Raw genomic sequence first — 15,435 nt, forward strand, 5'->3', positions numbered from 1 at the left:
TATTGCACTACTATGGGACATAACATGAACTAGGGCACTACTATAAAACATAACATGAACTAGGGCACTACTATGGGACATAACATGAACTAGGGCACTACTATAGAACATAACATGAAATAGGGCACTACTATGGGACATAACATGATCTAGGGCACTACTATGGCACATAACATGAAATAGGGCACTACTATAGAACATAACATGAACTAGGGCACTACTATGGGACATAACATGAACTAGGGCACTACTAAAGAACATAACATGAACTAGGGCACTACTATGGGACATAACATGAACTAGGGCACTATTATTTATTATTATCCTTTATTTATATGGCGCCACAAGGGTTCCGCAGCGCCCAATTACAGAGTACATAAATAATCAAACAGGAAAACAGCAACTTACAGTTGATGACAGTATAGGACAAGTACAGGGTAAATAAACATAGTTACATCAGCAGATGACACTGGAATAAGTATCAGGTGGCAGAAGACTGCTGGAGTTGATGCAGTTGAAGATTATTAAAGTAAGAAAGGATAAGCACATGAGGGAAGAGGGCCCTGCTCGTGAGAACTTACATTCTAAAGGGGAGGGGTAGACAGACAGGGGTGACACAGATGGGGTACATGGAGAGTGTAGAACAGAGGGTTAGGATGAGATTTGGCTGGGTTTGGTGAAGAAGTGGGTCTTGAGAGCCCGTTTGAAGTTTTGTAGAGAGGTGGAGAGTCTGAGGGGGAGAGGTAGGGAATTCCAGAGAAGTGGTGCAGCACACGAAAAATCTTGGAGGTAGCAGTGGGAGGAGGTAATCCGTAGGCAGGAAAGTCGTCGTGCATTAGCAGAGCGAAGAGGACGTGTGGGAATGTAAAGGGAGATAAGATCAGAGTGAGGGCTTTGTAAGCGAGTGTGAGAAGCTTGAAATGTATTCTGAAAGGGAAGGGGAGCCAGTGAAGGTCTAGTAAGAGAGGAGAGGTAGACGTAGTGCGTTTGGTGAGGAAAATGAGCCGGGCAGCAGCATTGAGGATAGTTTGGAGTGGAGAGAGGTGTTTGTCAGGAATGCCAGTCAGGAGGAGATTACAGTAATCCAGTCTGGAGATGACCAGTGAGTGGATAAGAGTCTTAGTAGCATCCTGGGTCAGAAAGGGTCTGATCCTGGAAATATTTTTTAGATGAAAACGGCAGGTTTGTGAGAGGTGCTGAATGTGTGGTTTGAAGGAGAGGAAGGAGAGGGAGGAGTCAAGGATTACTCCAAGACAGCGCACTTGGGGGCTAGAGGAGATAGTAGTGCCATCAGTAGATAATGAGATTGTAGGAGGTGAGGTTATGCGGGAGGAAGGAAAGATGATCAGTTTGGTCTTAGACATGTTAAGTTTAAGAAAGCGCAGGGACATCCAGGAAGAGGTAGCAGAGAGACAGTTGGAGATACGAGAGAGGAGAGCATGGGAGAGGTCTGGAGAGGAAAGATAGATTTGGGTGTCATCAGCATAGAGATGATATTGGAAACCAAAAGAACTAATGAGCTTACCTAGTGAGGATGTATAGAGAGAGAAGAGGAGAGGACCAAGGACAGAACCTTGGGGTACACCTACAGTTAGTGGAAGTGAGGGGGAGGTGGAGTCATGAGAAGAGACAGAGAATGAACGATCAGAGAGGTAGGAAGACAGCCAAGAGAGGGCAGTGTCGCGCAGACCAATGGAGTGAAGGATTTGCAGTAGGAGAGGATGGTCCACAGTGTCAAAAGCAGCAGAGAGATCAAGTAGAATAAGTAGAGAGTAGTGTCCCTTAGATTTAGCAGCATGGAGGTCATTGCATACTTTTGTAAGGGCAGTTTCAGTGGAGTGGAGAGGACGGAAGCCAGACTGGAATGGGTCAAGTAGTGAGTGTGAGGAAAGAAAGGAAGTAAGGCGGTTGTAGACAATACGCTCAATGAGTTTGGAGGCAAAAGGGAGGAGAGAGATGGGTCGGTAGTTGGAGAGAGTCTTTGGATTAAGGGTAGGTTTTTTAAGAATAGGAGAGATGAGTGCATGCTTGAAGGCAGAGGGGACAGTGCCTGATGAGAGGGAGAGATTGAGAAGGTGGAAAGATGGGAACAAGCAGAAGGAGAGAGGTACCGGAGGAGGCGGGAGGGGATAGGGTCAAGTGGGGAGGTGGTGAGGGGACAGGAACGAATGAGGGCCATGACTTCCTCTCCAGTTGCATGGGAGAAACAGGTCAGAGTAGGTGGGAGGTGTGGTAAGGGATGGGGGAAAGCTGGTTACTGATGGTCTGGTGTAATGTGATGTCCTTACGTATGGAGTCAATTTTGGATGTGAAGTAAGTGGCAAAGTCAAGAGCAGAGAGTGAGGAAGGGAGACGAGGTGGAGGTGGGCAGTTGAGAGTTGGCAAAGAGGCGCCGGGGGTTGGAAGACTGGGAGGAGAAGAGGTTCTTGAAGTATGACTGTTTAGCAAGAGAAAGGGCAGCACTGAAGGATGAGAGCATAAGTTTGAAATGGAGGAAGTCTGCCTTAGAGCGTGATTTCCTCCAGTGTCGCTCAGCAGTACGTGAGCATTTTTGCAGATATCTGCTGCATTTGGTGTGCCAGGGTTGAGGTGTTAATTTGCTAGGGTGAATAGTGGTTGGTGGAGCAACAGAGTCAAGAGCAGAAGTAAGGGATGCATTGTATATGGAAGTGGCTTGTTCAGGGCATGAGAGAGAGAGAATAGGAGAGAGAAGTGAGTCAAACAGGGAGGAAAGGAATGTGGTGTCAATAGCTTCAATGTTACGCTTAGTGATGGTAGCCTTGGGAGGTAGAGATGGGGAAGTCGAGAGAGATAGGTTAAAGGAGAGCAGGTGGTGGTCAGAGAGGGGAAATGGGGAATTGGAAAAATCAGAAATATCACAGCGGTGAGTGAAGACCAGATCCAGTGAGCTCCCATTCACATGGGAGGGTGAGGAGGTCCACTGGGAGGGACCAAGTGAAGAGGTGAGGTTAAGGAGTTTAGAGGCAGGGGATTGTGTGGGGATGTCAATAGGGATGTTGAAATCGCCTAGGATAATGGAAGGAATGTCAGAAGAGAGGAAGTGAGGGGGCGTGGCCTGGAGTCTGACCAGGGTGGCTGCACATACAGGGAGCTCTCAATTCCCTGTGGAAAATATCCCCTTGTTTCCCTCCCCTCACCCCCAGACTGCTCCATTACACCTTCAACTGCACCACTAAGACCCCCTCACGCTGGTGGACCCGTGCCGCGGAGTCGGGAAGCCGGTATACTGGCTTCTGCGGACTGCGGCCTGTCCACCCACCTGAAGCCGGGGCCTCGAGTTCAGTCCGGCGCCACTCGTCACGGAGGCCGTCCGCCTCTGGGGACCCCGCAGTGCCCGCTCGAGACTCCCAGCTCGGATCTGTGCAGCCGGACCCCCCCTCCCCTTACCTGACATCTGGGGTCGGCGGTGCTGCAAGAGGGAGAAGAACCCGACTGCTGCGAAAGGCCCGGAATCCCCGCGGCGGCGGCCATCTTGGATCTCGGGACCCGGACGGGAGGACGGAGGACGTGCAGCCCGGGGATCCCCCCGGCGAAGTGGTAAGCCGCTTCCCCTGCTCTTACCTCCCTGCGGTGCTCCCTCCTTCTGGGCCCCAGCGTACACCACCCGCGGACGGCCACCGCTCACACGCTGGAGGGGCTGGCTGCAGCTCCATCCCCCCCCCTCCTGTGACCTCAATCTGGGACTGACTCTGTCCCCCTCCTGGGCCTGAGGGAACCTGCTCCACTCCCTTTGCCTACACTGCCTCTTGGGGAGTGCCGGCCCGGATCCCCCCAAGCTTCCAGCTCCCTGCAGCCTACTCCAGCGGCGGCCATTTTGTGGGTCTCTGGGACCGCAGTTCCCCTCCAACCACCTAAAGCCCGCTGGGGCCTACATTGGAGCTCACCGTGGGCCGTTTCCATACCGGTCCTCTCCCCCCGCCGGGACCCAACCGCGGGACTACCCCGGTCACTGGCTGGTCCGTGCCCAGGACCCGCCCCCGTGGTCCCCGAGCGGTGGAGATCGTCTCCGAGGCCCCTCCTCCTACGGCTTCAGATTATCAGCCTCCAATCCGGGGCTGGGTGCCCTCCCTCTGCTCGCTTGAGCCTCCCTGGGCGGGCTCCATCTGCCGGGCTCGGCTGAGCTCCACACCATGATGCCTCCCTAAACCCCCAGATTCACCTTCCCTGGTCCTGAGCCTCACTGCGGGAGCGCCGCCTCCATTTCCCACCCTGTCCTCCACCTACCCCCCTGCGCTCCCAAGATGACCAGAGGTAATAAAAAATCCCAGGGGTCCGACCTCACACCATTTCTAACCAAAAAAAACACTCCAGCCACAAACAGGCCTGACAATCCCGGCCCATCCCAAGGTCCCTCCGAATCGGAGGCCGAAGATGACGATCTCACCCCCCTCACCCGCAAAGACTTCCTCTCCCTCCTTAAGGAGATGCAGGACATTAAGTCCTCAGTCCAAGCTCTACACTCCTTGAAATCCGATATAGCCGATATCGGCTCCAGAACCGACCAACTTGAAAGGAGAGTGGAAGAAGTGGTAACATTCCAGCAAGCAGCAGAGACCGAGCTTCATCAACTCCGTCAGGACGTTGCCCACCTCCGGGAGGGGAACGAGGACCAAGACAATAGAGCAAGGAGAAATAATATGAGGATCCGGGGCATCCCAGAAGAGATCGAGGCGACCCATCTTGACCTTTACCTCAAACGTCTCTTCGCACACCTGTCGCCTGACACCCCCGAGGAGCATCTCCTACTGGACCGAGCCCATCGGGCCTTACGGCCTCGCTCCCAGGACTCCTCCCAGCCCAGAGATGTCATCCTCCGAATGCACTACTTTACAGCAAAGGAGGCCATCATGAGGGAGGCCCGACGACTGGGCTCTGTGACTTTCCAAAATACTCCGCTCCAAATTTTTCAGGATTTATCCCCCCTAACTCTAGCTAAACGCAGGGACTTTAAACCCATCACCTCCCTGCTCTCCCGCCACAGCGTGAAGTACCGCTGGGGTTTCCCTTTCCGGATCCTAGTGTGGCACCAAGGGAAGCTCATCACAGCCAGAGACCAACCTGAGGCCCAAACGCTCCTCTCCAGACAGGGCATCTCCGCTCCTGACCAAGATGTCCATTCTCCACGCCTCCCACCACGGACACAGCAGGTCTCACTTCAATCTCCTCGCTCCGAGTGGTTCACGGTCCCATCCTCTGCGGCCTCCCAGGCTCCACCTCCAGTTCCCTGAGAACTTTTACCTCTCTGAGCTACCGCTCCCCACATTGAATTGGGTCGATCACTCCTGGTCGTATCCCCCCATCAGAGGCGCTACTTTACTTTAGGTTCCCCGTAACCTTGCCTCTTGATCCCCTAGTTGCCTCACAAATGTTTTGTTGTTATCCCTGGTTGAATTGTTACTGTGTTTAAAAGCTTAAATGCCTAACTGCCTAAAAACTCGAAGCTCTCCCTTCTGATATGTTTCCATGCTGACACTTGACTTACTCTCTTCCATCCCCCCCCCCCTTCCTATTCCTCGCCCTTTGGGGCTGGCGCTCCCGCTGTCTTCTCCTCCTGTCTTCTCTCCAGCTCTCTCCCTCAGGTACCCCCAGGGGAGGCTTTCCTCCTGTCCTTTCCCGAGCGGCTCGTGATCCGCGATCTGGACCCCATGCCGCGCCCCCACAGGGCCCCAGGCCCTACTGCTGACCTAGGTGCTCCCCCGACACCTAGTATTCCTTCCCCTTGTCAGCTCTACCGGTCCTGGCCTCCTCCGCCAGACGACCACCCACCCTCCCACCCCCTCCGGTCTTTCCCCCCCCCCCCCCCCTCCTCTGACCACACTCTCTCTCACATCATATATCTCCGATCTGTCTCCCCCCTCTCCATTTTTAACCACCTCCGCCCTTTCAAATCCGCCGACCTCACTGTTGCCTGCCCATGGGTCTCCGGGTACTCTCTCATAACGTGAAGGGCCTGAATAGCCCTCAAAAGAGGGGTAAGCTCTTTGCTTCCCTTAAACACCATGGAGGCGACCTGATCTTCCTACAGGAAACTCACTTCGTACACGACTCTCACCCCACCCTCCAATGTAAACCATTCCCTGTCTCCTTTCACGCCTGCGATCACCTGGCCAAAAAACGTGGAGTAGCGATTTGAATAGCCCGCCACCTCTCTTTTGAACTCCTAGACTCTCATACTGACAAAGACGGCCGGTTCCTTGTCCTGGTAGGGAGACTTAATAATAATCTATGCACCCTGGTTAACGTTTACACCCCTAACCAGCGACAGGAACGGTTCTTTACGAGGCTAGATAATCTCCTCACCCGAGTCCGCCAGGGCGACCTTATACTTGCAGGGGACTTCAACTCCGTCCTCAACCCACAGCTAGATCGCTCTTCCTCTCCCCCTACTCCTTCCCCATCGGACTCCCTCCGCTCTAGATCCCTCCTCCGACTTATGCGTTCTCAACTCCTCTACGACTCCTGGAGGATAAAAGATCCCTCTGCCCGCGATTATACCTTCTACTCTGCCCCTCATAACTCCTACTCCCGCATTGATATGGTCCTGCTCAGTCATGATCTTGCTCTGAATCTCCGCGATGCCCATATTCACCCATTAGTATGGTCCGACCACGCTCCCATCTCCTGCGACCTGGCAGGTTTGGTTTCCCGTCCTCGCCCTATGACATGGCGCCTAAACGACTCCCTCCTACATAACCCTGAGATTAGGTCCCATCTTCATGACAAAATCTCTGACTATTTCACCTTAAATGACTCCCCCGATATCTCCAGATCCACCCTCTGGCTGGCGCATAAGGCTGTTCTTCGTGGACACCTCATCAGTCTAGCCTCAAAAGCCAAAAAGCAATCCCTTTCCCAATACAACAGGCTCTCCATTAAACTCCACGCACTTGAGACCCAACACAAGGCGTCCTCCGACCCAACGGTCTTGTCCGAACTCCGCACCATTAAGGCGGAACTTGATCTCCTCCTTACTACACGAGTGGCCAAGCGTCTTAAGTGGCTTCGCCAGTCCTTTTATGAGAAGGGTGACAAGGCGGACAAGATCCTGGCGGCTCGACTCCGCTCCACGAGAGCCAAAACCAACATTGTCACTATCAGAAACTCTCTCAATCAACTTGTTCAGGATCCCATTGCCATTAGAGCCGCTTTCCAATCTTACTACACCGATCTATACAACCTCCCGCCCCCTCCACCGGGCCCCTCCCCCCGACCTCGATCCGACCTTATCTCCCACTTTCTCTCTGCTTCTAATCTACCCAGACTTCCCCAGGACGCCTTGGACCTTCTTAACGGAGAGATTACGGTGGATGAAATCACTCAGACTATACTCATGCAAAAAATCGGCAAATCCCCGGGTCCGGACGGGTTCACGGCTCTCTATTACAAAAAATTCTCTGCCCTTCTCTCCCCCCACCTACACTCTCTGTTCAATGGGATTGTCCAAGGCGACCCTTTTCCCCCTGAGATGCTAGAGGCTAGAATTGTGGTGATCCCCAAAGAAGGCAAAGATCCCCTTAACTGCGCTAGCTATCGCCCCATATCTCTCCTGAACTTAGACCTGAAAATCTTTGCTAAAATTCTGGCCAATCGCCTTAATCCATACCTCCCTTCCCTTGTTCACTACGACCAAGTAGGGTTTATACCGGGCCGCCAGGCAAGAGATAACACCAGACGAGCTATTGACCTTATACATATCTCGAATTCCAGGAGATCCCCTACTATCATGCTCTCCTTAGATGCCGAAAAAGCATTTGACCGGATCTCCTGGGAATTCCTGAAACCCGCCTTGGAGGCTTATGGCCTGTCCGGGGGCTTCCTCACTAGCATCCTAGCATTATACTCCACCCCCTCTGCCACCGTCCTTATCAATGGTACCCCATCCGCCCCACTTAGTATCTCCAATGGCACACGTCAGGGCTGCCCCCTCTCCCCCTTAATATTTGCCCTCATCATAGAACCCCTTGCCTCTCAAATTAGAATACATCCGGACATACACGGAGTACAGGTAGGCCCGATAGATCCCAAAATTTCCCTCTTCGCAGATGACATCCTACTCTCCCTGACCCAGCCCCTTATTTCACTCCCAAACTTATTCTCAGTTCTACAAGCCTATAGCCTTATTTCAGGCTATAAGATCAACTACTCCAAATCTGAGGCCATGATGCTACATATCCCCCAACATGAGGCTGAATCCCTTCGCGCCAACTTTAAATTTAAATGGCAGCCCACGAGGATTAAATACTTAGGGATCTACCTAACCCCGCACTATGACTCCCTGTTCCGAGAAAACTTCCCGCCCCTCCTCACCAACACACTAGCCGACCTGACCTCTTGGAACAGTCTCTTCATCTCGTGGCTGGGCAGGATCATAGCAGTTAAAATGACCATAATCCCCAAATGGCTCTACCTTTTCCAGACTCTTCCTGTGGCGGTCCCGGCCCCCTTTCTCCGCAATATCCAACGAGCCCTTATACGCTTTATTTGGAACCACAGGCCTCCCCGCATTGCAGCCAACACTCTGAAAAGATCAACTTCCACGGGAGGCAGAGGCCTTCCCGACGTTAAGCTATACTACCTCGCCTCCCACTTATCCCACATTGTCACTTCATACGCTCCTCCAGGGTCATTATCCTGGTTGGACATTGAGGCAGCCTTCATTGGCATCCCAGACCTGACCCCCTTATGGGGACTCTCCTCCACCTCTCGACCCCCAACCTCTAAACTTCTTCCCACCATCAAATTCAACCTTAAAACCTGGGACACCCTCTCTCTGAAGTGGGGTCTCACTACTACACCCTCACCCTTGACCCCCATCTGGCAGAATCCCATGTTCCCCTCCGGACTCTCGAGTACGAGATCCCGGGCGTGGATAACACTGGGCCTTAAATTCCCAATCGACTTTGCCGATCGGGGCCAATGGCTGTCCCTACCTGACCTCCAGCAGAAAATCCCCTCACAACCACTCAATCCCTTCCAATTCCTACAAATACGCCACTTTCTAACCTCCCTCCCCCCCACCGCCTTACTTCGTGCCCTTACTCCCTTTGAATCCCTATGTGTCAACTCCCACTCATCCAAAGGCATAATTTCCCAACTTTATTCTCTCCTACTGGAATCCTCCCTACTTTTATCCCGGCCCCATGAACTCGCATGGGAACGGGACCTCGGGCCTCCACCCGAAACCGAAGACTGGGAGGACATGAGACTAGGGATTGCTAAATCCTCTATTGCCACCGCCTATAAGGAAACGGCCTACAAAGTTTATTATCGCTGGTACTACACTCCCGACCGTCTCAACAAATTCTTCCCGTCCGCCTCCCCGGCCTGCTGGAGGAACTGCGGAGCTAGAGGTACTATGCTCCACATATGGTGGACTTGCCCGGTTATCATGTCCTTCTGGGATTTGGTCCACTCCCTCCTCAACTCACTTCTAGAATCTCCTTTGCCGAAAGACCCCTGGATCTCCCTACTGTGTTATCCCCCCCCACTTCTCAATAAATTCTCCCAAAAGCTGACCTCACACATTCTAGCGGCAGCAAAATCACTGATCGCCCTCAACTGGAAGAGCCCCTCACCACCTTCCCTACTATCCCTTAAAACTAAAATCTGGCACATCGCCTCAATGGAAAAAATCACCTATTACCTCCACGACCGGGGCCACGTCTTCGAGCAAGTCTGGGCCCCCTGGCTCGCCGCTGAACGTGGCTAGCCGTTCCCCTCCGTCTGCCCCCGCTCCCCCCGCAGACCCATGGGCACCTACCACCTTCTCTCTCCGACATTCTTCTTTAACCCCACTCCTATCTTTCTCAACTACCTCTTCTTCCTATTACCCTCTCTCTCTTCGTCTCTTTCCTGTCTCCCCTCTATTATGATCTTGTTGTTCTTGAGATATATACTATGTATGAATATAAATGTGGTCGTCCCCCCCCGTTCCTCTCCCCCCCCCCCCTGATCCCCATGTTTGAACTCGACTGTTTTCCCACACTGATTAACCCTGTTATGTATCTGAAATTTGTGGTCTATCTTGGACGCTGGCTATGTTGGCCGCCTGTCCCATGTATTTCTAGAATGCCTTTTCAATGTACCTGACCACGTATAAATAAAGAATTTCAAAAAAAGAAGAGAGGAAGTGAGGAAGCCAGGAAGCAAAGTTGTCGATGAATTTGGAAGCAACGCCAGGGGGGCGGTAAATGACAGCTACTCTAAGATGGACTGGTTGGAAGAGGCGTATAGTATGGACCTCAAATGTAGAGAAGGTAAGGGATGGTTCTGGTAGTATGAGTTGGTAGGAGTAACTAGAAGGTAAAAGGACCCCAACACCACCCCCATTGCGATCCCCAGGTCGGGGTGTTTGTGTGTGAATGTGAGGCCCCCAGCAGAGAGAGCAGCAGGAGAAGTAGTGTCAGAGGGCGTAATCCAAGTTTCAGTAATGGCTAGTAGGTGTAGGGAGTTGGAAATGAAAAGGTCATGAGTGGGGACCAGTTTGTTACAAACAGATCTGGCATTCCACAGGGCACAGGATAGGGGGTATGAGTTTGTGGGAGAGATGTGAATGAGATTATCAGGGTTGCTGTAGCGATGAGGAGAGATTAACTTTGAGGGCAGGGATGATGAGAGAGTAGTGATGGTGCGGGTGCCAGAGCTAGGAGGGGAAACTGCAGGAGGTGGGCAGGGAGGGAGGTCAGTGTGATGTGGATGGGGGTGTGGGGAGGTGACAGGGAAGGGAGAGAGGGAGCAGGGCTGAGTTGTGTGGTAGCAGGACCATGGGGTAGACGTGAGTGAAAGTGGGGTAACAGGAAAGGAGGGGAAAGAATACAGAGAGATGGAGGGGAGACAGAGGAGCGGAGGGAGGAGGAGGTGTAGGAGACTAGGGGGGAAGGATAAAGACACATGATTAGGTAGACACTGAGTAATGTGGGGAGTATAAGAAAGCCTTGACATAGTGTTTAGTAGGTAAATAGGTTGAGGGAAAGTGGAAGTAGGAGTGGATGCTGTAAGAAATTCAGAGTTGAAGAATTGCAGAAATACAGATTAGAAAAGCAGTGTCGGGGCGTGGCCTGGCTACTGATGAGGACGGAAGTGCAGCTCTAGAGCTCCTGACCATATAGCTTCTTATAGCCCTATATAACCCCTATCACCCTCCCCTTCTGCTGCATATTCACCCCCACTTCACCCAGCTCACATACGATACACTGTGGGAGAGCCGCGGAATCGGGGAGCGTCTGTGTGCGCTCCTGCGGGTTGCGGCCCTCTCCTCAGTCTAAAGCCAGGGCCTTGGAGTTTATGTTATACCCGACGTAGTCCTCCGGAGTCGGGTCGGACCGGCCGCGACGCTTCTGGCGAACCCTCAGCACGAAAAAGTGACCAGTGGAGCGTGCCCCTGACCCCTGCCTACGTTTACCTGCCTCTGGAGGTCGCCCGGGACCTGAGACGCCAGCGTCTGGAGCCCTGTTTGCCCTGGACCAGCAGGTGAGCGGCCGCCATTCTGCATTCTCCCTCCTGGCAGCGGTCATCCCCCGGGACCTGAGACGCCGGCGCTCCTAGCCTGGTGTCGGATCGCAGCCTCCTGCAACCGCTGCTGGTTCTCTCCTCCGTGGCCGCGGTCTCCGGCTGACGGGACACCTGCTGCGGATCTTCCATGACGCAGCGCTTGATCGGGCCGCCTGTCCCGGGTCTGACTGGGGTCACATCGTGTTACCGCTCCCCTCCATGGCTGGCTGACTCCACGCCGATCTCCATCCCTCAACCTCCATGGTGCCTGCTACTCTACTCCTGTGACCCCTCTGCTGCCGGTGAGCTCAATACTGGAGTCCCCAACTGGAGGCAGCGTCCTCCCTGTAGCCCCCCCCCTACCTGGATGCATGTGGGCACTCCTGCACCCTTATCCACTCACCTATTGTCAGCTGCCTAGCACTGTATAGCCATCTGAGCGCTGTTTCATCCCACTGACCCCCCTTTTTTGCAGGCCTCTATTTGGCCACTTGGTCCCTGGCGGGGCTACGGGTGGCTTTGCCTGGTTGCTCCCCTCGCTGGAGCTCCTCTCTTTAAAGATAGCTGCATTGTCTTCACAGAGAAAATAGCGGGTGGAGCTTTTGTGCGGGAGCCGGTGGATGGTCCTCCGACTATCAGATATACCGAGATTAGCTATCGGCTGGTCCGTGGCTGTACTGCCGTGCCTGTGTCCCCAACGTGGCTATCACTGCCTCATCAGTTATACCATCAAACCGCTATCTACTTTACACCTGGAAACTTTGGAGTCGCTCTGTTGCTACCCACTTCCCTCTAGGCGTTGCTCAGCGACCATGATGCCTTTTCAATGCTAAATCATTCCGCAGCCAAATAATGTATAGGGGTTAATCCCTCTCTTAGTCCAAGGGTCTCCCAGGGTCGTGTGATATCTAGCCCTTTCTGTGATCTATCTGGTCTACGCCCAGCGACCCACTGAGTGGTTAATCCTTACCACTGCCCGCCTCCCTCTTCCTCACGAACATGTTGCAGAGAAACCGCAAAACTCCTGCTCCTGCTAAACCTGGTATTCTTTGAGCATGGGAGAAAGCGGGAGTCACTCCACGCAACTCCCCCACAGTGGATCCTCTATCTGATACTGACGATGCCCCATCTCCGAAAGCTAGCCTCACCACCCAGGATATTGTGGCCATCGTCACTAACACTATCCAAACAGAAATGAGATCGGTCCTTGCTGAATTCAGAACTGAGCTCACCGACCTGGGTACCCGCACTGACTCTCTAGAACGTAAACTTGACGAAGTTTGTCAATACCAAGCTGTAGTCGAACAAGAACTAGCTGAATGCCGTATGGATATTGATCAACATGGCGATCACCTGGAGGACCTGGGTAATCGGAATCGCAGAAATAATGTCCGGATCCGTAACATTCCGGAGAGTGTTACTATGGAGGGCCTCCCGGGATTCCTAGAAGGCCTACTCCTGGCTCTGATACCTGAGGTCCCTAAAGAACTTTTCCTTTTGGATAGAGAGCACAGGGCATTATGCCCCCGTCTGCCCCCTACTCAGCCCCCTCGGGATGTTATCCTGCGGTTCCATTATTACAAGACGGAGGAAAAATTCATGTCAGCGGCCCGAGAACGCCAGTCCATTGACTATTCTGGGACTCAACTTCAGATCTACCAGGACTTGGCCCCCTCTACACTCAGAAAACGCAGGGACCTCGCTGCGATCACCAGGTTCCTCCGTGATCACTCCATAAAGTATAAATGGGGGTTTCCATTCCACCTCCAAGTCTCCAAGGATGGTTCTCACCATTCGATTAAAACCCCCACCCAGGGCTATGACCTCCTTAAATCCCTTGGCATCAGTGACTCCCTCCCTGATGAGATACGGTATCAGTTCGCTGCTACTTCCCCTGGGAGACCTAAGACGCCTGCTCCTGAATGGTCTACTAAATGAGATAACGAGATGTCTATTGCAGACACGTAGCTTCTTTTGATTATGCTTAATACTTCCGGCCTGTCTGGAATGCACAGCTGACTCTTGTTGCTTTAAGGACTATCCACTACCGAACTCGTGAGCTCGCTGGCCCCTAATGGTCCCACTCATCCGATGGTTGTAGTGCCTTGACTTGGTAAGGCTGATCTACTGGCTGTTCCTGAGGGAGGGGCGCGAGCCACGATGTCACTCATACTGTTACATTAGCCCTGTTTACTCTAATTATCCTTGTTGGGCTATTCATCTTTCAAATGTCTGTTTCTTTTTAAGTCCTACTGTTGGTACCGCATCTCGTTGCTGTAATGTCATGTTATTATGTTATTTTATTGCTAGTTATATCATAGCTACTTTGTCCGCTTATTGCGCTGTTAATGTTTAGTTGTTGACCTATTCACTTTGCACCCCTTACATTGGCTCGTGGAGTGCAGTAATCCTTTTCCCCATGCTTCTCTTCATATTTACTGTTTACTACTACTGGCGCTACCCCCCACCCCGAAGGGTCTGCCTGACTGGCACTCACTCTTTCCCTCTTGGACCCTACCCGCTAATAGGAATGGGTCTGACCTTTGAGTTTGTTCTCACACTTTTCTCACCTTACTTCTCTTACTGCTTTTACTTTTTTGCCTGTCCCTGTATTTCCCCTGACTGATCTGGTCGACAGTTGCTTATCTTATTATGCTCTGACGATTATTACCCTCCATGACTCTGAAAATATTGTCCATTAATGTCAATGGCCTAAATTCCCCAACCAAACGGTCCATGACGCTTAATTTTTTTACCCGACACAAACCGGACATAATTTTCTTGCAGGAGACCCACTTCAAGGCTCCCCACCCGTCTCTGAGCTGTAAACAATACCCGCATGCCTTTTACTCGACAATGTCAGCCAAGCTGAAAGGTACTGCTATTTTGCTTCACCGCGACCTCCCCCTAGTTATTCAGGATTCAGTTCTTGATGATAATGGCAGATTTGTGATACTCTCTGGTACCCTCAATCAAACGCCTATCACCTTAGCTTCCGTATATGCCCCAGACATGCAGCAGGGGTCCTTTTTTAGGACACTCTCGGACCATCTCTCTAAATTTTTGAACCCATGGCTCATTGTGGCTGGTGATTTCAACTCTACTCTGGGCCCCTCACTTGATAGGTCCCACCCAAGCGTGGGGCCCTCCCCCATGCGAAACTATCGAAACTTTTGCAATCATGTATCACATCTCATAATTTATATGATAGCTGGAAAACACTATATCCATCAGCTAGAGGTTACACACATTACTCACCACAGTACTACTTATACACTCGTATCGACTATGTCTTTGTGGATCGTGATTCCACTCAAGCCCTTTTAGGAGCTCAAATAATCCCGACCACTTGGTCTGACCATTATGCGATTACCATGGACTTTGCTACCCCTCATAAGCCTCTGTCTACACGCTCATGGCACCTTAATGAATCACTCCTTAAATCCTCCAATATTTCTCAAATTAATGATGCGATTCTCAATTATTTCACCGATAACGTTTCACCTGATATTTCACCTGCTATCTTGTGGGAGGCTCATAAAGCCACCTTATGGGGCCTTCTCATTAATCTGTCTTCCGCCCAGAGAAAGTCGGAGGCTAAACGTATTGCCGACCTAGAGGCTGAATTGGCCTCTTTGGCTCTACGCCATCAACAATTCCCCAAAAAACGACTATATCTGAAGACTCTCTCATTAAAAGGGCAACTGTCACAAATCCTCACCAAGAAAATGATCAATTCACTCTTGTGGATCCGTCAGAAATTTTACAAGAGATCTGATAAAGCGGATACTCTTTTGGCCCGTCGATTACGCGCCAAATGTACCCTCAACCGCATACTGGCCTTGAGGGGCCTGACGGTTCCACAACTTGTGACCCAGAATTGATGGCCACACACTTTCACGACTACTATAGCTCCCTTTACAA

The 15,435-nt window shown here is 52.0% G+C and overlaps 1 protein-coding gene across 1 annotated transcript in view; it reads left to right on the forward strand.

Annotated features, from left to right (window-relative positions):
- Positions 1-15,435, forward strand: part of SCARF2 (scavenger receptor class F member 2) — a 435,907-nt gene that overhangs the window by 306,555 nt on the left and 113,917 nt on the right. The window lies entirely within an intron of this gene.

This window comes from Pseudophryne corroboree, chromosome 1, assembly GCF_028390025.1.
Source record: "Pseudophryne corroboree isolate aPseCor3 chromosome 1, aPseCor3.hap2, whole genome shotgun sequence".
Lineage (NCBI taxonomy): Eukaryota > Metazoa > Chordata > Amphibia > Anura > Myobatrachidae > Pseudophryne > Pseudophryne corroboree.